Source organism: Heterodontus francisci, chromosome 9, assembly GCF_036365525.1.
Source record: "Heterodontus francisci isolate sHetFra1 chromosome 9, sHetFra1.hap1, whole genome shotgun sequence".
Classification (NCBI taxonomy): domain Eukaryota; kingdom Metazoa; phylum Chordata; class Chondrichthyes; order Heterodontiformes; family Heterodontidae; genus Heterodontus; species Heterodontus francisci.
This window is the reverse complement of record NC_090379.1, coordinates 41,124,180-41,145,714: the sequence shown is the minus strand read 5'-3', so window position 1 is coordinate 41,145,714 and position 21,535 is coordinate 41,124,180. Positions and strand designations below refer to the sequence as shown.

At 43.5% G+C, this 21,535-nt stretch overlaps 1 protein-coding gene across 3 annotated transcripts in view; it reads left to right on the top strand.

Annotated features, from left to right (window-relative positions):
• The window catches only part of mdga2a (MAM domain containing glycosylphosphatidylinositol anchor 2a), a 990,949-nt gene that overhangs the window by 851,591 nt on the left and 117,823 nt on the right, over nt 1–21,535 (top strand). The window lies entirely within an intron of this gene.

Genomic DNA, 21,535 nt, shown 5'->3' with positions numbered 1-21,535 from the left:
CCTGAGTCTCCGCTGCCTGGGATTGTCATGCCGCCTCTTTCCTGATGGACTTTGCAAAAGGCTCAATACAACAAATGAACACGACTAAGGAGAGAGGACAGCCTTGCCTGATTTCAGATTTGATTGGAAAACTTTCTAATTCCCACCCAATGACTGAAACTGTGCTACTGATGTTTGTGTAGAGCAATTGGATCCAATTGCGGATTCCCTCCCCTAACCCCATTTTGGACAGCACGTCCATCATGTAGGTGTGCGATATTCTGTCGAAGGCCTTCTCCGGTCCAAGCTGATGAGGCAGGTATCCACCTCCCCTGTCCTGTACGTAGATGATTGTATCCATGGGTAGCGCGAGGCTATCAGAGATCTTCCTGCCGGGTACAGTGCAGGTCTGATAAGGGTAGTTAAGCAACTCCGGAGCAGACTTGAGCCAATTGGCGATGACCTTGGACAGAATTTTGTAGTCCACATTAAGCAGTGAAATGAACCAAAATTTCTGATGTCTTCACTCTCCCCCTTCTGCTTGCAGATGAGGATAATGATGCCTTTCCTTATACATTCTGACATGCTGACGTCCAGAAGCATACACTCATACACTCCCAGCAGGCCTGGGCCAATTCAATCCGACAGAGTCAAATACAAATCTGCCGTTAAGGACCAAATGGCCTTTGTCAGCTCATCCAGAGCTAATGGCTTGTGCATATTCTCCCGCTTGCTGTCATCTAAGATCTCCATGATGGAGGACAGAAAGGAGTGGGAGGCTGTGCTATCTGTAGGTTTTGCATGGTATAACCTGGCATAAAAGGATTTGTTGGTCCTTAGTATGTCTGGTGCAGATTTGCTGCAAGTGTCCAAATGCACTCCTGGTTAGGGCTGATATCACTGCTTGATGAAGGTAGATGAGGTGTTCATTGCTGTGCCTCATGGTCACCATGGTGACTGACTGTTTTTCCATCTAAGCAGTATTTAATACTCACACCAGAGGGCAGCTGATCTTTCACGAGGTGAATAGCCACTGTCAGGTAGATGGTAAATAGTATGGGGGCTATCACACAGCCTTGCTTGACCCTGGTCTGGATTTTGAAGGCTTCTGTTTCAGATCTGTCACTCAAGACAATTGCAGTCATATCATGGAGCAATTGCAGGATTGTGATGAAGTTTCTTGGACATCCAAATCTTTGGGGCACAATCCACAGAGCGTCGCGATTTACTGAGTCAAATGCTTTGGTCAGGTCAATGAATGCAATGAACAGTTCCTGGTGGTGTTCTCGACATTTCTATGGATTTGTTGGGCAACAAAGACCATGTGGCAGATTCCTCTGGAAGATCTAAAGCCACATTGTGTCTCTGGGAGGATTTTCTCAGCCACAGGAAGTAGGCGATTCAGGAGAATGCGGGTCAGGATTTTCCCTGCTATGGACAAGTGGGAGATATCACGGTAGTTCCCACAACATGGTTTATCTCCTTTCTTGAAGATACTTACAATTGTCGTATTCCTGAAGTCGAGGTGGGGGGGGCGGTAGTTATTTTTCCTCCCAAATCCGTAGGATGAGTGCATGGAGTCTTGAAGTGAGCAAATGCCCACCAGCTTTGAAGACCTCAGCTGGAACTCGGCCTGTCCTTGGAATGTTGCCAAAACAAAACTCATATATCAACCCACACCTGGTCAGCCAAGTAATCCACCTCCCATAGGAAGGAGAGACTTTGGAATATGTTGAGCACTTCCCATACCTTGGCAGCCACCTCTCTCAAAAGGCCACATTGACAAGGAGATCCAACACCGGATCAGCTGTGCCAGCTCAGCCTTCTACAGATTACGGCAGCGGGTGTTTGACAACAAAGTCCTCCGCAAGTCAGCAGAAGTCCTAGTGTACAGAGCAGTTTCTGTCACCACACTGCTGTACTGCAGTGAGACCTGGACTGTGTACCAGCAACACATAAGAGCGCTAGAGAAATTCCATCAGCAATGCCTCTGCCGCATCCTCCGGATTCAATGGGAGGACCATCGAACAAACACTAGTGTCCTTCTTGAAGCCAGTTCCACAAGCATTCATGCAAATCTCCTGCAAAACCAACTTCGATGGACTGGACACTGTGTCCTGATGGCCAAAAACTGTCTCCCCTGCCAGGTCTTGTTTTCTCAACTGTCAAATGGCCAGCGTTCGAGAGAGGGACAAAGAAAACACTCTGAAGCTCTCTTTGAAGTGTGGCAGCATTGACATTGATGACTGGGAGGATATTGCTACCAATCGTTCAAAATGGCGACAACTCCATCAAGCTGCATCATGCTTTGAGTCCAACTACCTTAATGACAAGGCAGAGCGGCAGCAGAGAAGAAAAGAAAAGGAAGCAAACCCTGCACTCCGGATCCCACTACCTCGTGGGACATCCTGCCCCATGTGCCCAAAGATCTGCGGGTCGAGAATCGGCCTGTTCAGTCACCTGAAGACCCATGGCAGAAACTAGTGACTTTGAGTAGACGTCATCCTCGAATTGAGGGACAGCTAATGAGGACGGTCACCATGGTATCCTGGAACTTGCTTTGATCGCCTTCAGGGGTCAGAGAGAAATTTCACAGGATTATGATTTCCCCATATTGATCCAAGTTTTCTTTCTACCAGGAGATTCCAGGGTTGGTGGTAAGTAGGGAGTACTGGGAGTTATAGGAGATGACATTGGTCTACGCCAACAGTGCGAAATGGGCTTGCAGCCAATTCTTCACCCCACCAGTTTTATTTTCCATTGACTTGGAAAATATTGCCAAGATTTTCAATTTCAAACTAAGGAAAATGACAGTGAGACTAGGAAGCAGTGTTCAAAAAGTTTTTGAACTATCATTCTGTGAAATACAGTAGAAAGAAGATCGGATGCGGTGAAGCATTGGTTGCTGATTTTGCTGAGTCCATTTTATGCTGCTAGCATAGACCAATTTCACACCCATAATGCCTAGTTACTACATGACTGTATCGAGTAGTCTTTGAAGTGGCTCAATGAACTTGTCCATCAGTTTATTTCTATATTTAGATGCACTCATATCTCATTTTATTGCCTTCTATTGCCTATTCACCTGCTTGTGAAAGATGTATAAAATATCTCTAATCACTGTCAGTAAACTAAAGTCAACTCAGAGGATTCTTCTAAAATATCTGAACATTGGAAATGTATTAATTTTATTTTAAATGATTATCAAGCACTAACTACCACCTCCCTAAAGATTTATTGTTGTGTCACACCCTTTACAGTTAGCTCATGAATAAAAGTGGGGCAACCAAAATATAGGGGCGAATTTTACACACCCACCAACACAGGGGTTGTGGCAGTTGGGGGTGGTGGTGGTGCCGAAAGTGCCTCGAGGAGAGGCCCGCCATGGACTTGGACGTCGGGAAGGTCCGGCCCCATATTGCTGGTGGCAGCAAGGCCTCCTGGCGGCCCCCCCTGCGACGGGAGCCCAATTTAAATGAACGAATTAAGTACCTTCACGCTCCACCCATCCGTCCTGGAACGATATTGGAGCTGGTGGCCAGAACTCACGCATCTTCAGATCCGAACCGAGGCGGAATGCTGGTGAGGAGGAGGGACAGGAAAGTTTTTCAGTGCGGGAGTGGGGACAGGGTCAAACTCATCTGATTGGTGTAGGAGATGGTGGGAAGGGTTACAGTGCAAAGTTTATGAACTTTTGGGGGGGGTGAAAGATCAGGTGCACAACGCAAGTATTTTGTTGGAAGAAGGTAAGGAATTAATTCTATGCTCATGGGGGGGGGATTGGTGGGAGAGGGTCAAGACAAATTTATTTAACTTTTTGAAATCAATCTAGCTTTAAATATTTAAATTGAAATGAAGGGCTCAAAGCCCTTTAAAAATGGCGTCAGCGCCTGCGCAAAGGCGGCTGATGCCATTGCCGGGGTCGGACAGCCCGCCCCCTCCACATCATCGGGGTGGGTGGTCCGCCCCTGCTGTTTAATGAGCCGCTGCTCTTAATATCACGATGGCTCCGTGTCGGGTGAGCCACCATTGTTTTCACCTGCTGCTGGTTACAGCGGCGGGACCATAAAATTTGGCCCATAGTTCCATGCTACTGATACAGGCACCACTGATTGTAGCACAGTGAGTTTCGATCAACATAGCCATCCATCCAGGGATGTCCTTCAAACAGGGGTTTAGAAATTATTAAACAGGAAAGAACAATGCAACATTTATTTTATCGTAAACCTATTTTGATCGTATGGCAGGCTGCTCACCCTTATGACTGTAAGGCCTAGCCATGGATTTCGGCTATTGGCAGGGGTGGGGAGAAATGGAATTGTGGAAAAATGTTTCAACTTTTCTAGTTGTTCACTAAGTCTGACATTCAGAAATGACCAGTAAAGAATAAACCCAGCTTAACTCTAAAGTCTTGGTAAGCAAGAGGGCGGAAGATTATTGGGGGTAGTGGAAATGTGGAGCAATCAGTTCAGCCATGAACTTATTGAATGGCGGAGCAGGCTCAAAGGGCCAAGTGGCCTACTCCTGCTCCTAATTCATATGTTTGTATTCTCCCCTTCCCTTTTCACAGCCTATATTGCTTACTGTCCACCTACATAAACATCCAAATTTAAGTGCAATAAAAAGTGTTTTATAGCAACTTTGTCTAAGAAACAGGGAAGGACTGGGTGACATAGTAGCTCAGTATACCCTATTTTACCCTCAAGGACCTGACTTCAAACCCTATCCAATCTAATTTGATGACAGGTTGTTTATTCTCTCTTCTGGCTGGAAGGTGTCTAAGTGAATTGGGTTAGAAAAATCTTCAGCCACTTTCAAGTGCCTATGGGTCTGCAGCACGCAACTAACTGTAAGAAGCACAAGAATTAATATGGGTAAAAAAAGACTTCTGAGATCCATTTGACAAGTCCAAAGTTCAAAATATCATTCTATGCACATAGGCATATTGTAATGTATATCGAGAGAGTGATATTCATACGCAAAAGCTCCATACAACAATCTTCCTGATTTATATTGTAATCTGCTACCAATCTTCCATGATGCTCATGTGAAATGGAGATCCATTTTAACTCTGTGTGTGCGAATGTACCGGTGTAATGATATATTCACAATGGAATGCAATGGCCTCTATTTACGAAAAATTATAGGCATGCTCAGTTCTATCTGGGCCCGGAAACTGACCTGGAGCTGTTTCTGTGCATCTGTGTGGTTGTGAAATATAGAGTGAAATATAGTCGATCCATGGAGCTGACTGTACATACTTAGTAAGCAAGGATGGGAAGTGTTTAACCCTAAAAGCACAAAAATCTAGAAGTCGCAAGCAGAACTTTAGGCATTACCGTCTCCTTTGTGAGTTTCATTGCTGGCTAGAGAGGCTTCCATCTGGTACTGAAGGCTGAAGATAAAAGAACCTCATGTATAAATTGGCAAAGTCATAAGAAATCCACTCTTTCTGACACCTCCTATTGAATTTGTTACTAATTCGAGCTGATTTTCATTATTGCGGTCAAGACTGTTCATGTTTGTGAGGGAGAGAATTTAATGGTCGGTGAAGTGCTTTAATTGAGAGAAAAACTGAAATGGGAATTGTGAAATGAAGAACAATGGGAAATGTTGGAAATGAGCAAATATAATTTATGCAAGTATAATTAACAGATGTAGAGAAAGTCGCAGTTTTAGCACTGACAATATGTATTCAACAGCATGATCAGCTGCTGTTTTTAATGTACTGAATTTGTGCTAATCTAAAAAATTCAGTTATTTTTCATTACTTGTCAAAAGCAGAATAAGAGGCAGAAAGCACAAGCACAGTAAATTTATTCAGCAAGTGAAATCTATTTAATGCCCTATATAGTTGGGAAGTCTGTAAATTGTTTAAACATATTGATGAGTTTAATAATCACTGTGGACATTAACTGCTGTAACAAATGTGTGCTGGTAATTCCAAATGTGCAATGTTCCTGTCAGTGATAATTCATTATTAATAACAGCCAACAGTCCAGTTTGGCCTGATATTAACCAGCTTAATTACACAAGCTGAAGCTTAATTACAAATAAGGGCTTTTACACAACATCTCAACAATGAAATCCAGACTTGTGCTGGGACTAAGCATCCTTGGCATTCCTTCAAGGAGGTCACTTGTAATGGATGCTTGAACACTTCTTGGGTGCAATAATGAAAATCAGAGAGCATTTAGGTCAAATAAAATTGAAGGCAGTGCAGATATAACAGGAAAACATTTATTTCCCTCAAGTAACTCCCACAACATCAAGCAGAACTGAAATCATGGAATTCAAAAATTCCAAGATGCTGGAGAGGTCAGGGAAAGATGGTCTTACTCTTGATTTAGGCAGGTTATGTGAATGGGAAAGAATGTGGCAGATGGAATATAATGTGGAGAAGTGTGAAGTTATCCACTTTGGAAGGAAAAATAGGAAATAAAGTATATTTTTTAAATGATGAGAGGCTCAGAAATGTTGGCATTCAGAGGGACCTGGGTGTCCTTGTACTTGAATGGCATAAAATTAACATGCAGGTACAGCAATCAATTAGGAAAGCGAATGATAAGTTGGCCCTGATAACAAGAAGATTGGACTGTCAAAGTACATAAATAATACCACAATTATATAGGGCCTTGGTAAGACCATATCTGGAGTACTGTGCACAGTTTTAGTCTCCTTACCTAAGGAAGGATATACTTGCCTTAAGGGGTGGGGGGGGGGGGGGGGGGTGGTGCAATGAAGGTTCACTGGACTGATTCCTGGGATGAGGATTGTCCTAAGAACAGATTGGGTAAGGTAGGCCTGTATTCCCTGGATGGGTCTGGTCACATTGCCGCGGAACACTCCATCCAGTCGGACTGTGCCATACCACCTATCCTTCATGGAAAAGTTTGATTATGATTAGATTAGAGATACAGCACTGAAACAGGCCCTTCGGCCCACCGAGTCTGTGCCGAACATCAACCACCCATTTATACTAATCCTACACTAATCCCATATTCCTACCAAACATCCCCACCTGTCCCTATATTTCCCTACCACCTACCTATACTAGTGACAATTTATAATGGCCAATTTACCTATCAACCTGCAAGTCTTTTGGCTTGTGGGAGGAAACCGGAGCACCCGGAGAAAACCCACGCAGACACAGGGAGAACTTGCAAACTCCACACAGGCAGTACCCGGAATCGAACCCAGGTCCCTGGAGCTGTGAGGCTGCGGTGCTAACCACTGCGCCACTGTGCAGAAAAACACCTTTGACCACCAATCCATCAGGTCTGAATGTCCTCAAGGCCCTACGGGAAAAGGAGAGGGTGGATCCTGTTGGATAGTTCCCCAAGCAGACTGCCAAAATCATTTGGTAAAATGTGTCATCACCAGAACTTTCAAACAAGCACCAAAATGTAGCTTGGCTGGTGGTGAGAAGAGCCCTCCCCGTCAGATCCTTTCTGCATGCCCAGAATCTCCCTGCCTCCGCACGCTGCCCTGAAGGTAGCTGTGGTGGGGAAGAGACAGTTGCCCACCTCCTTCTGGAATGTGCCTTTGCAAAGCAGGTGTGGAAAGAGATGCAGTGTTTTTTTGTTGAGGTTCATCCCGAGCAGCTCGGTAACACAGGAGTCTGTGCTCTACGGTCTGTTCCCAGGACGGTATACAGAGACAAACATCAACTGCTGCTGGAGGACCATCAACTCGGTGAAAGATGCTCTTTGGTCTGTCCGAAACTTGCTGGTCTTCCAGTGCAAAGAGTTGCCCACGACTGAGTGTTGCAGACTGGAACATTCCAAGGCCCAGGACTGTGTACTGAGGGACGCACTAGAGCTTAGGGCAGACGCCGCAAAGGCTCAATGAGGAAACGCCACTGTGTTAGGTCCTCCTGCTATAGTGAACTGAGGGGATGGAACTTGTGTAAAACCCCTCGGGCTGTATAGACCAAAATATGGTTTTGCTGTGTAATGCAAATGTACATTGCAGACAAAATGAAATGGAAGGGTTGTGGGGCAACTCACGTTCTGTATCAAAGGAAATTGGTTTCCTTTGCACTTTCTGGAATGCCAGCTTGGAACTGTTTTGAACTGTTTTGTAATGTATTTTTTTTTACAGACTTTTATTCATAAGTATATTTTTGGAAAAAAAATTCCCTGCAGTTTAGGATAGGTGATCTCATTTTCAGAGGACTTGACAGGGTAGATGCTGGGAGGAAGTTTCCCCTGGCTAGGGAGTCTAGAACTAAGGATCACTGTCTCAGAATAAGGGGTTGGTCATTTAACACTTAGATGAGAAGACAATTCTTCACTCAAAGGGTTGGGAATCTTTGGAATTCTCTACCCCACAGAGCTGTGGATGCTCAGCAGTTATTTAGTCAAGAGATTGATAGATTTTTGGGTACTCAGGGAATCAAGGGATATGGGGATAGTGTGGGAAGGTGTAGTTGAGATAGGAGATCAGCCATGATTCTATTGAATGGTGGAGAAGGCTCAGGGGGCCGAATGGCCTACTCCTGCTGTTTTTTTTATTTTCTTATGTTCCTATTAATAGTTACCTGATATACGAGCACAACAATATATTGATACAATTGAATATATTACTGCTAAATATTAGAATATTATGGTTCTATGTTTTCAATGCTTTAAAACTGCCCATTTAATTTGTGTTCTTGTACAATAAAAACTTGCTGTAATAACAGTATATTATATTTGTTAACAATTTAATGTGGGCTATAGTGAATGTTAATCATGTATCAAATAATGCAGTAATAATCTATTAAATCATATTAAATTAAAATGTAATTATACAGATATGGGGGCAGTTCTACAGTTATCAATGTGATTACAAAGTTATTAAGGTGTAATGACAGCATTATTAATGCAACTTAAAGTGTTGCAATATTCTAATGAGAAGAATGGCTTCAAGCCATTAACACTAGCAAGACCAGCATAATTAGTGAATAATGAACCAATAAAGAGCTACTTTAATAGGCTGTCACTTCATAGCAATCAACTGTTTAATTCTATGTGTAATGTTTTCCAAATCTTAGTTTAGGCAAGGTTTCAAAAGATAAAATGGGCATAAACACTGTACCCAAATATTTAAAATGCACTAATAGTGTTTTCCCTTAAATATAATATTGAAAAAACCTGTCTTTTCACTGCGATACAGTTAGTTGGAAAAGTAAGCGGTGAGGAGGATACAAAGGATACATAACGTTGGTTAGGCCGCATTTGGAGTACTGTGTGCAGTTCTGGTCGCCGCACTACAGGAAAGATGTGATTAAGCTAGAGAGGGTGCAGAAAAGATTCACAAGGATGTTGCCTGGTTTGGAGGCTTGAGTTATAAAGAGAGATTGGATGGGCCGGTTCTGTTTTCCCTGGAGTGAAGGAAGCTGAGAGGGGACATGATAGAGGTATGTAAAATTATGAGAGGCATAGATAGGGTAGATAACCAGAGTCTTTTTCCTATGGTAGGCGTGACTAAAACTAGATTTAAGGTGAAAGGGAGGAGGTTTAAAGGGGATCAAAGGGGTAAATTTTTCACACAAAGAATAGTGGATATCTGGAATGAGCTGCCTGAGGAGGTGGTGGAGGCAGGAACAGTAGCAACATTTAAGAGGTATCTGGACAGGTACTTGAATGAGCAAGGCATAGAGGGATATGGAATTAATGCAGGCAGGTGGGATTAGTATAGATAGGCATTATGGTCGGCATGGACGCAGTGGGCTGAAGGGCCTGTTTCTATGCTGTACGACTCTATGACTCTAAAGAGGTTGTAGAGGGATATAGACAGGTTGGGTGAGTGGGCAATGACATGGTAGGTGGATTACCTTGTGGTGAAGTGAAGTGTGAAATTATCCACTTTGGTAGGAAAAATTTAAAAAAAGAGGATATTTTCTGAATGGTAATGGACTAGGAAATGTTTGCATTCAAATGTTTGCTGTCCTTGTCCATGAATCACATAAGTTAACTTGCGTGTACAGCAAGCAATTAGGAAGGCAAATGGTATGTTAGTTTTTGTTGCAAAGGAATTGCAGGGGCCATACCTGGAGTACTGTGTGCAGTTTTGTACTTCTTAACTATACATGCCTTAGAGGGTGTACAACAAATATTTACTGATTCCTGGGATGAGGGAATTGTCCTATGAGGAGAGATTGAGTTAACTAGGCCTATGTTCCCGGAGGCTTAGAAGAATGAGAGGCGATCTTATTGAAACATAAAAAATTCTTCGAGGTCTTGACAGATTAGATACTGGGAGGATGTTTCCCCTGGCTGGGGAATCTAGAACACATGTCTCTAAATAAGGAAGTTGGCCCTTTAGCACTGAGATGAGGAGAAGGGTTGTGAATCCTTGGAATTCTTTACCAACTGGCCTACTTAAGATCCTATTTCTTAAGTTTTTATGTTCTTTCAAAATCTGTTATACAATTCAACAACAACAACAACAATTTGCATCTTTATAGCACCTTTAACATAGAAGAGCATGGAGCCAGAATCAGACAGAAATGAATGACAATCTGAAGACGGAGATATTAGGAAGATTGACCAAAAGCTTGATCAAAGAGATGGGTTTAAAAGGAGACTTTCATAGTGTGAGACCTGGATGGCTGAAAGTACAGCCTGCAGTAGTGGGACGAAAGGAGAGAGGGATGCACAACAGGCCAGAGTTGGAGGAATGGAGAGCAGATGTTGTAGGGCTGTAAGAGGTTAGAGAGATAGGGAAAGGTGAGGCCATAAAAGGATATAAACACAAGAATGATAATTTTATATTGAAGGCTTTAGAGTACTGGGAGCCAGTTTAGATCTGTAAACAGAGGAAACATGGATGAGTGTGATTTGGTGCAGGATAGGATATGGACAGCAGTGTTTTAAATAAGCTGAAGTTTACTTAGGTGACTCGGTTGATGGCATTCATGTGAAGTGCCTTGGAATGTTTTACTATGTTAAATGTGCTGTATAAATGCAAATTGTTCTTGTTCTTGAAAGGAGGCCAGGAGAGCATTGGAATGGTTCAATCGGCAGGAAACAAAGGCAAGGATGAGATTTTTTAGCAGCGGATAGGCTGAAATTGGAGGTAGGGTGGTGTTGGTGGGCAGGAAATGTTATGGAGGTGGAAGGAGGCACTCTTTGTGATAAAAAGAATATAGGGTTGTGGAGTGGATGAAGTCATGGAAATCATGCAGAGTTTCTGTTGGTAGCTGAATACAATGACATCAGTTGTTTAAATGGAGGAAATTGGAGCTTTCCAAGACTGGATGTCAGACAAGCAGTCTAACAGCACAGAGGCAGTGGAAAGGTCCAGCGAGGTGGAGAGCTCGAGGTGGGTGTCACCACTGTACCTCTGGAAGCTGACATGTTTCCAGATGTTGTTACCAAGGAGCCTCATTTAAATGAGGAAGGAGCCATGGCAAGGGACTTCAAATGTGATGCTGTGGATGCAAGAAGAGAGGCCATTGCTGGAGATGCTCTGGCTATGATGGGATAGGTAAGAGTGGACAAGCGACGATGGTTTATCATGTGGCCAAAGGCTGCAGAGCAGTCAAGGAGGATGAGGAGGGTAAATATACCATGGTCACAGTTACAGGAGAGGGAACAATTTATATTGTCTGGGGGTCAGGAAGAGAATTTTGTGGAGCAGGTGAGTCTCAGAAAGGTCAACTGGAAACAGCTACTTGAAGGTAAATCAGTGTCAGAGCAGTGGGAGGCATTGGAGGAGGAGATAGACGGAATTCTGAATAAATATGTTCCCACAAGGAAAAATGATGGGACTCCCAAATCTAGGACCTCCTGGAAGTCAAACAGCATACAGGGTAGGATATGGCAAAAAAGAAAGCTTACATCAGAAGCCAAAAGCTCAATACTGCAGAAAGCCTAGAGGAGTATAGAAAGTGCAGAGGTGAAACTAAACAAGGAAATCAAGAAAGCAAAAAGAGGGCATGAAAACATATTGGCAAGTAAAATCAAAGAAAACCGCAAGATGTTTTATAAATACATGAAGAGCAAGAGAATAACTGGGAAAGACGAGTGCCAGTTGGAGATCAAAAAGGTAACTTATGTGTGCAGGTGGAAGACAAAGAATAATTTGGGATGGATTTTATGAAGCAGGGGTCCCGGCGCCCGGCCCAAAAGGCGAGGGGAACCCTACCTCAGCTCTTTGGTCTCTTATTTGATGGCGCTCAGGTGATTAACTGCCCAGCGCCAGGTGGACGGGGATCCCACCTCTCAGAGCTGTCAGCCACTCAATGGCTGGCAGCTCAGTATGCCATGGGGAGTACTGGCCACTGCCGGTTTCACAGAGGACCAGGACCAGTACTGGAGCCCCAGACCCCAGGTAAGTGTGGCGGGCTCGCTGGGGCTAGTCCGGAAGGCCCTGGTGAGGGGAACGGGGTGGGTGTGAGGGTGGTCATTGAGGGCGGGTGGGGGGGAGGGTGGGTGAGTTGTTACCGGAGGGTTTGCCTTTGCTGCTAGAGGCCCTTCTGTGGGCACATATTGCCCACAGAGGAGGGCCCCATCCCCCACGAGGCCTGTGGGGCGGCTAATTAATTGGCCACTTAAGGGCCTCAGTTGTCCTGTGGGTGTGAAGCCCATCTTCAGCCTTTCCCACCCTGACAAATTCGCATGGCATCAGGAAGTTGACGGGCACTCCACTCACCACCTTCCCTCTCTATTTTATGGGCCCCCTTGTCTCCCATGCCATCTCCCAAGGGCCCATAAAATTCAGTCCTTTTTGTCTGTTTTCACATAATAGAAGGACAAAGCAGACATTGCCGTTAAGGAGGAGGAGTGTGAAATTTTGGATGGGATAAACATAGTGAGGGATGACATATTAAGGTATGTAGCATCCTTGGAAGTGGATAAATTACCAGGCCCGGATAAATATATCCCAGGCTACTAAGGGAACCCATAGTGGAAGTTTGAACGATCATTTTCCAATCCCCTCTGACTATACCTGTATGGTGTCAGAGGACTGGAGAATAGCTGACATTATAGCATTGTTTTCAAAAGGAGGAAGGGATAGCCTGAGTAATTACAGGCCAGTCAGCCTAACCTTGGTGGTGGGCAAATTAATGGAAAAAATTCTGAGAGACAGTATAAATCGTCATTTGGAATGGCACAGATTAATCAAGGACAGTCAGCATGGATTTGTTAAGGGAAGGTCATGTCTGACTAAATTGATTGAATTTTTTGAGGAGATAACAAAAGAGGGTCGATGAGGATCGTGGCTTTGATGTAGTCTACATGGAAGTAAGCAAGGCTTTTGACAAGGTCCCATATGACAGACTAATCAGAAAATTAAAATCTCATAGGATCCAAGGGAAAGCAGCAAACGGGGTCCAAAATTGGCTCAGTAGCAGGAAGCAAAAGGTAATGGTTTACGGGTGTTTTTGTGACTGGAACACTGTTTACTGGGGGGGTTCTGCAGGGCTCAGCACTGGGTCCCTTGCTATTCATATTATGTATCAATAATTTAAATGTCGGGGGCATCATTAAAAAGTTTGCAGATGATATGAAAATTGGCCGTGTGGTTGAGAGTAAGGAAGAAAAGTTGTAGACTGCAGAAAGATATCAATGGACTGGTCAGGTGGGCAGAAAAGTGGCAAATGTAATTCAATGTAGAGAAGTGTGAGGTAATGCATTTGGGGAAGACAAACAAGGTACAGGAATACAGAATAAATGATAGGATACTGTAAAGTATAGAGGATCAAAGGGACCTTGGAATGCATGTTCACGGATCCCTGAAGGTACCAGGACAGGTAGATAAGATGGTCAAGAAAACCTGTGGGATACTTTCTTTTATTGGCTGAGGCCTACAGTATAAGAGCAGGGAAGTTATGCTAGAATGGCATAAATCACTAGTTAACTGCAGCTAAAGTACTGCATACAGTTCTGGTCACCACATTACAGGAAGGCTGTGATCGCACTGGAGAGGGTACTGAGGAGGATGTTGTCAGGGAAGAGAATTTCAGCTATGAGGAAAGATGGGATAGGCTGGGTTCTTTTCTTTGGAACAGAGGAGGCTGAAGGGAGATTTAATTGAGGTGTACAAAATTATGAGTTAGCGTGGATAGGAAGAACTTATTTCCCGTAACAGAGAGGTCAATAACTGGGGGCATAGATTTAAAGTAATTGATAGCAGAGTTGAGGAGTTTTTTTTCATCCAGAAGGTAGTGGGCAATTGGAACTTGTTGCCTGAAAGGGTAGTAGAGGCAGAAACTTTCATTGCATTTTGTTATGACCAGGTGAGAAAGGAGTCTAGGGGTTCCCTCTCAGCCTTTGCCTGGTTTAACCATAACAGGGTTTAATTTTTAATGCACCGTGTTTTGAGCTCCCCTCAGTGCAACCTTGTTCACTGCTCTCCAATTGTAAGGCAAACAAATCAACCAGACAGGTTTTCTTAGATTTAAACAAGAAAGATGGAAGTTTATTAACCTTAAAACTCTACTTTGGTTAAAATGACTATGAATACGCGACGTGACCATGCTAGCATGCATACGTGATAAACACGCATGCAGATAGAGACAGAAAAGTAAAAAGAATAAAGGGGAAAATTTTGAAGCAATAGCTGGGATTTATTTACTCTCCTTTGAGTTCGATGTAGAGTCTTTGACTGCAGTTAAACCTTGCTGTTTCGTTGGGGCCCAGTGGATGCTTTCAAACTTGGTTCGCTGTAAGAATCTTCCTTCTTGAGGTTTAAGTGTCTTCAGTGGATCTGGAAACTCATGAGCGAGAGAGAGAGGCAGGGAGGAGAGAAGCTCTTTCTTCAGATTCAGTTGCAGTCTGACCCAAACTGTTCTATGACCAGTTCAAAATCAACTTGGCCAACAGATTAGTAATGTGACTAGTTGTTCTTTTAACAAAATCCCCTGCGTTTTTGCTGATTCCTTTCATTTTAGTAGACACCCGCAGGGTGTGTGGAGGGTGATGGGTGGGTGCAGTGAGAATGGAATGCTAGCTTGTTCCACATTCAGTGTCTGGTGATCAAAATCCATTTGGGTTTATTGGATCAGGGAGTCGTTCTATTGTTTCTCCAGACAACTGTCTCTTAGTATGCAAATTTTTCCACCACTGCTGATCTCCTTAAACAATTCATCTCTTCAGTCCAGCAATAGTTTGAAATTAATGTTTCATATGACAAAATTAATATGCCTCATTCTTGGCAGATGTGGTTTTCATGACAGCTCCACACCCAGCGGAATGAAATGCGATTTTTAGAAGAGCATTTCATTAAAAAGGACCAGAGAGAAGAGTAGGTACAGGAAAACACACATGCATCTCATTCATTCAGAAATCCTAAAAATTGTTATAGCCTGTCTTTTCTTGGTAGCAGTGCTGCTTTAAACTGCACTTTTTGGCACCCCGATAAACATGTGATTTTTGGGGATTTTTTTTCTGTTTGCACATTTCCATGACTGTTGAGGGTGTCTTTGTTCCTGTTGAGGTTTGCAGGGGCAGGGTTAGATTTAATTAGCCCAAGGTTGGAGTTCTGCTCATGGGCGTTGGCGGTGGGTGGATCCACTCTGAACTCTCTTTCAGTGCTTTGATGAGTCGTGCACGGGCTTTTCACCTTAGGGGATAGTTGGTTCCCTTTTCTCCTGACTGTGGGGGAGGATTCTTTGCTAATCTTCCCTTTGTCCTGTGGAACACTCCTGCTTTCAGGTATTTGTCCAGATTCTATTGCACTCCCCTGCCGCATTTTGACTGGGGGAGGCATCACTCTCAAGGTTTCTCTGCCCTCTTGAGGACTTCCTTTGTCTCTGTAGGTTCCTGTAAATGCTGTTAGCAACTCTGGTGGGATGGTTTTAGTGCCTGCATTTACATAGGAGGATGTGGGATATAACTTTTCAACATTTCGAGGCTGGCTGACTGGAGTATAGGGGTTTCCATTTGGGAATCCTCTTGGATCTCCTTTAACCTATTCTCTTTGTCCCTTTTTCCCCTTTTCTCTCTAACCTTTTGCCAGCCTTATGCTTGTCTGTTCCCTTTTGTTCTCAGCCGGGGTCCCTTACAGTTCACCAGCCCTCTGCTGGAGGGTCCTCCAAACACTGATACAGGAATTGGAGGTGCAGATTTCACTGTAGGTTGTGGTTTCCCCTCAACCTGGCACATGTGGAAACTTCTACAGTATTCCACCACATCTTTGTGGAGTTTTGGCCAGTCTAACTGCTGTCTTACGCAGGCTTTGGTTTTTCGTATACCAACATGTACAGCCACTGTAATTTCATGGGCCATTCTTAATATTTCTCTCCAGTACCTCTGCAGCACCACTAACTTGAAAACCACTGTCCACTCTTTGTCCTCAGCTCTGTGAAGAGAACTCCACTTCCTCATCAGTACCTCATTCTTTAAATAGTCGCAGTCTGGGACTCCCTCTGCTTCAATTTCGGACTGGACAGGCTGTGCTAACTTTCTCAGTACTGGGTCAGCTCGCTGAGCCTGAGCTAGGGAAGATTCATTTAATTAATTCCCTGAGTCTTTAAACTTTCCAAAGAAAGTCTCAGTCAGACAGACCTCATGGGCATCTGCCTGCAGTGCTAATTCAGTCTCCTCTGGGGGAGCTTGTTTGATCATGGCCTGATCCACTACACATTTAGGGAAACTGCAGGGGTCTGTCTCCTGCCACTGCCCTGTCTCTCTGACCTCCTGCCGTCTCTTTTTCACTACTGGGGAAGCTACCACATTCGCCCCCGGCAGATCATTACCTAGGAGCAGGTCAACCCCGTCCACAGACAAACTAGGAACAATTCCTACAGTCACCGGTCCCGAAACTAGGTTGCACTCCAAGTGCACCCGGCATAAAGGTACAGGCATACACTGCCCTCCAATACTAGTCACCACCATTTTGGTGTTTACTGCACTCTCTAGGGGAAAGTTCAAGCCTTTTCTCAGTAAAAGGGATCTAGTAGCTCCTGGGTCCCTGAGAATTACTATGGGCTTGCTTGCCCCAGTCCAGGGTATGGGGTTACTCTCCCTGGTGATACAAAATCCTGATAACCTTCTGGAATCCTATTAAATGTTCCTGTACTTGCAGCAGTAGGCTTCCTGAGTCTTACTATTACTGCAGTTAAAGCCACAGCTTGTTCAGCTGTGCTTTCCATCAGAGTCCTTTCTCCTTCACTGGGCGGGTGTGCCCTGATTAACCCTACAGGTTTTTCTTTTAGTTTCCAGCAGTCAGCTCTTAGATGCCCTACCTTCCCACCCTTTGTCCTTTTCGGATTTGAGGCGGTGACTAGGAAAGGTTTTCTTCTGGGGAACTAACTTATAAATGAGAATAAACTCATCAGCCAGAACTGCGGCTTGCTGGGCTCTATGAACATTCTGTTCCTCTACATGTGTCTTTATGGAGAGTGGGAGAAAGTTTTTAAATTCCTCGAGCAAAATTACCTCTCTGAGAGTTTCATAGCTGGGCTGCACTTTAAGAGCCCTCAGCCACTGGTCAAAAGCCAGCTGTTTATTTCTCTCAAACTCCAGGTAAGTTTGATCAGCTTGCTTCGTGAGGATTCTAAACATCTGGCGATAGGCTTCTGGTAGTAACTCATATGCCCCGAGGATAGCATTTTTTGTCAGTTCGTAATTTGATGAATTCTCATCTGGCAACAGGGAATAAATCTCATGGGCTTTTCATGTTAGCTTGCTTTGTAGCAGGAGAGTCCAAGCCTCAGCTGGCCACTTTAACTGCCTTGCAAATTTTTCAAAAGATGCAAAAAATGCTTCCATGTCCCCCACATTGAATTTTGGAATCAATTGGGAAAATGTTAACAATTCTGTACCCAGCCCTGAATTACAATCCTCCATATTGGCCAACTGCTGCAAGTTGTGCAGCAACTTAGAATCTGCAGCATGAATCCGACTTGTCCAAATATATAGTGTAATTCTCGATATATATCCCTGAAATATTACAAGTTACCCCCTAGTTAATTCAAGCCACATCAGCGCTCTCGCTTCGCATTCCTCCTGGAAGGCGTTCTCTTTCTCTCTCTCCTCTCTTTTTCTTCAGGTTCCTTCTGAAAGGTTCCTTCTTTCTCTCTCTCCTGTCTTTTTCTTTCTCCTGTCTTGCTTTCTTTCTCTCCTGTCTCTCTCTTTCTTTTTCTTCAAATTCTAGTTTCCACTCTTCCATTTGTATCTTTGCGAGCAATGCCCTGTCGGAGTCTATTTCTAACCCTGTATCTGCTTCTTCAGATTCAAGGGAAAATGGTTGGCCACTAGTCCTAGGAGTTCAGACTTTCTAGCCTTGCCACATACAGTGAGCCCACACTGCTCAGCCATTTTCTTCAACTCCTCCATAGACAGTGCTTTTAACTTATCCCAAGTGACTTCACCCTGGTTTGGGGAGGTACTGGCTTCAGTCGCAGACATGTTAGTATTCTAGCACACACAACCACAAGAAAACCTGTATTGAAATCTTTTCTCATTTTGATTGAGATGAATTTGACTTCCAATTTCCTCATTTGACTGTGGCCCCAAATTTCTGTTACGACCAGGTAGGATAGGGGTCTCGGGGTTCTCTCTCAGCCTTTGCCTGGTTTAACTATAACAGGGTTTAATTTTTAAAACACCGTGTTTGAGTTCCCCCTCAGTGAATCCTTGTTCACTGCTCTCCAATTATAAGGCAAAGAAATCAACCAGACAGGTTTTCTTAGATTTAAACAAAAAAGGTGGAAGTTTATTAACCTTAAAACTCTAATGCGGTTAAAATGACTACGAATACGCAACGCGACCACACTAGCATGTATACATGATAAACATACATGCAGATAAAGACAGAAAAGTAAGAAGAATAAAGGGGAAAAGTTTGAAGCAATAGCTGGAGTTTATTTACTCTCCTTTGAGTTCGATGTAGAGTCTTTGATTGCAGTTAAATCTTGCCGTTTCGTTGGGGCCCAGTGGATGCTTTAAAACTTGTTTCAATGTAGGAATCTTTTACTTGAGGTTTAATTGTCTTCAGTGGATCTGGAAATTCATGAGAGAGGGAGAGAGGCTCTTTCTTCAAGTTCAGTTGCAGTCTGATCCAAACTGTTCTGTGAGCAGTTCAAAACCAAACCTGGGCCAGCAGGTTAGTCATGTGACAAGTTGTTTTTTTCACAAACTCCCCTGCATTTTTGTGGATTCCTTTCATCTTAGTAGACACCCACAGAGTGTGTGGAGGGTTGGGGTGGTGGGGGGTGGGGGGAGGGGGCAAATGAAATGCTGGCTGCTTCCACAGTCAATGTCTGGTGATCAAAATCCATTTGCGTTAATAGGATCTATTGTCTCTCCAAGCAACTGTCTCTTAGTATGCAATTTTTTCCACCACTGCTGATCACTTTAAACAATTCATCTCTTCAGCCCAGCAATAATTTAAAATTAATATTAAATTAAAATTAAAACTCATATGATGAAATTAATATGCCTCATTCTTGGCAGGTGGGGTCTTCATGACATTTTTAAAAACATTTGGATATCCACTTGAGGTGCCACACCTGCAGGGCGATGGAGCAAGAACTGGAAAATGGCATTAGGCTGGGTAACTTTTTTTGCCTGGCACAGACAAGATGGGCCAAATGGCCTCGTTCTGTGTCATAAATCATTCTATGTTCCTATGTCTCTGAGTTCAGGGGCAGAAAGAGGGGAAGAAGCAGAATGGAGTATTTGAACTAATGGTCTCAACCTTAATGACAAAGAAACCCGCAAGCTTCTTGCATGTAGTTGGAGGGGACAGGAGTTTAAGGTGATGCTTGGATGCTGTTTTATATTTTATGTTTTATATTCCATTGATTCCATTGAAAGGAACATCATCCAGGGTGTAAAATGGGCTGTCGATTCGCCATTTGTGCTACCGTGCATGACCAATTTCACGCGCGATGATGGAGACGGAATTTGTTAAACTTAATATAATTTCCCATTTTTACTTTAACTGACTGGCTTGTTTAAGTTAGCCATATTCAGAGCTGAACTCACAAATGGAATTGGATCATAATGAAGCTTCATTATAATCTTATTTACACGGATTATAAACCCAATAATCCTTTGAAACTAATGAGGATATAGGTGTTGACTTAAAATCTGGTACACTGAACAAGGATGCATCTACATAATTAATTTCCTTTGTAACCGACTTTGCAAAACTGTCGTTATTACAATCATTTGCAAACATGTTATAGGATGTGTTCGAGGGAGGTAATATTTTGACTTTTCAGGTCCATGTCTATAATTGACACTACTTCCTGTAGAATCTTTATGCTTCGGTAGTACCCTCTCATTTTTTGATACTCTACTCGGCATTATTTATGCACTTGTATATTTGCCAAAGCAATGTCCATTTTCTGCATTAGAGAGATGTGGTTGGGATATTAGTCCTGTACAAGATCATCATTGAAACATCTTGACAAAAGGTGTATGGTGTCGAGTTAAAATTCCACCACATGCAGAGAAACACAGACTTCAGAAACTGCCTCCTTACACTACCAGCCCCCACCCCAACTTATGTAACCCGTACCTGTTAATATCCAGGCCCATTTCTGTGAAGAACACAGATTCAAATCAATAGTCATATCCACAAAAAGCTTCAGTAAATTTATCAAATAGGATCTACCACCTGTAAGGCCATGTTGACTACTACTCATCATACTACTCATCATACTACTACTCATCATTTATATTGTCTGAGAGCCACATTAGTGCTACTGGTTCCCAACACATGCAAAACTCTCACAGATAATGGCAATCTCCATAGTAAATTTGCCAGATTCATTAAGGCTGGCAAGCTTGACGCTTGAGACTATACGTGCTGGGAGTCAGAAGTGTCACCAGGGCTCTAGTGCATGTAAAATTGCTGCTGTAATTTGGGGGGAGGTGGTGGCGTATTGGTAATGTCACTGGACTAATAATCCAGAGCCCAGGCTAATGCTCTGGGGACATGCGTTCAAATAAAAAATGTGGAATTAAAAGCTAGTCTAATGGTGAGCATGAAACCCATCTGGTTCACTAATGTCCTTTAGGGAAGGAAATCTGCCGCCCTTACCTGGTCTGACCTACGTGTGACACCAAACCTACAGCAATGTGGTTGACTCTTAAACACCTCTGAAATGGCCAAGCAAGCCATTCAGTTCAAGGGCGATTAGGGATGGACAATAAATGCTGGCCTAGCCAGCGATGCCCACATCCCACAAACGACTTGGTAGGTGGGAGATTTTGTTTGACTACATCAAACAGAGTATCTTGATGATATACCTGGTCCTGTATAGTCCTATGTTCCCAAGGACATTAGCAGAGACTGGCAATTGATAGTGGTGGGGAGTACGGGGTAAATTCAATACATCTAATGATGCATCATAGGTAACCCACGGTCTTCTGGCGATTCCATGATTACCATATTAAGTCAGGGAGGAATTTCCTTGAGTTCTTGCTGAAATTAGCCGCTGGTTTTCTATTCTTTTGCCTTCCCGGTTAGTCATACTGACATGTAGAGAGAGTAGTGAATGAGGTCGCATAGTCTCACTATGGGTAGGGCAAGCATTGATTGGCCTAATGCTGTTTTCTCAACTTTTTTTTATTCATATATATTTGAACTCACTTACCAGATGTACTCT